The following is a 1,160-nucleotide window of genomic DNA, read 5'->3' as shown; positions in this document are numbered from 1 at the left end:
AATTATTTCTTTTTTTGTATTTTAGTAGAGACGGGGTTTCACTATGTTGCCCAGGCTGGTCTCGAACTCCTGACCTCAGGCAGTCCACCCTCCTTGGCCTCCCAAAGTGCTAGGATTACAGGCGTGAGCCACTGCACCCAGCTGAGCCTGAAGTTTCTAAATGAGACGTTTGTCACAGTGGAGGGAGGTAGAGCACAAGGGTTAGGACTCGAGCCCTGGGCCAGGCGGTCTCGTGCAAGCCCTGCCTCTCCCGTACTAGCAAAGTTGTGAGGACTTAGCAAAGTTGTCTCGTGCAAGCCCCGCCTCTCCCGTACTAGCAAAGTTGTGAGGGCAGCGCCTGCACGCAACACTCGCTTGCTAACTTGTAACTGCTGTTATTACAGAAAGCGTGGAGCCAAACAGATGGCAGAGGCCAAAGGAAGAGCGCGCTAAACCCGAGGTAGATCTGAGTTCGCATCTTGGCGATTGTTTAGCTGGGCCAGGGTAAGTGCCTCACTGTTCCTCATCTGTAAATGAACAGTGGTGCTGAGGTTGGGGTGAGCGCCTTGCCGGGCCTCAGTTTCTCATCTGTAAAACGGACTCCTGTGCTTGGCTCGTGGCAAGGGCTGGCGAGCAAGGGATGGGTCCTCAGGAGGCTGGGCCGTCAAGAGGCTGTGACCGCACCACCTGATGCTAGAGAACGAGAACGGCAGTGCGTGCCCCACCGACAGGAAGGACAGGGGACACTGGAACAGGGGAGGTGACACGGAAGAAATCAGGGGGACCCAAAAGTGGCCATGCCGAGGAGGAGGTCGGAGGGGGCTGGGAGAGAAAAGCCCAGGGCTGTGCACTCACATCCCTCTGCTGCGGGCCCTTCAGGTACATTCAAATACCGGGCATGAGGCCCGCAGACAAGGCTTTGAAAGGCTATTGTTCTCCCATAAACAGAAGTGAAGGTGCTGGAAGAGGGCATGAGCAGGAAAATTATGGCTGGGCTGTGGACATCTATGGAGAAGACAGACGTGGGTGTCACTGTTGAGCAAAGGAGAGCCCTGCACACCTGCCCAGGGAGAAAGCACCCTGCCTTGGGCTGCTTCTGGCTGCAGAGCCAGCCTGGCAGATCTTATAGTCCCTCCCCTCCAGACTCAGTAGCAATTATGACGCCTCCTTTTTTTTTTTTT

Source organism: Mandrillus leucophaeus, unplaced genomic scaffold, assembly GCF_000951045.1.
Source record: "Mandrillus leucophaeus isolate KB7577 unplaced genomic scaffold, Mleu.le_1.0 Scaffold16, whole genome shotgun sequence".
NCBI lineage: Eukaryota > Metazoa > Chordata > Mammalia > Primates > Cercopithecidae > Mandrillus > Mandrillus leucophaeus.
Note: the sequence above shows the minus strand (reverse complement) of the source record.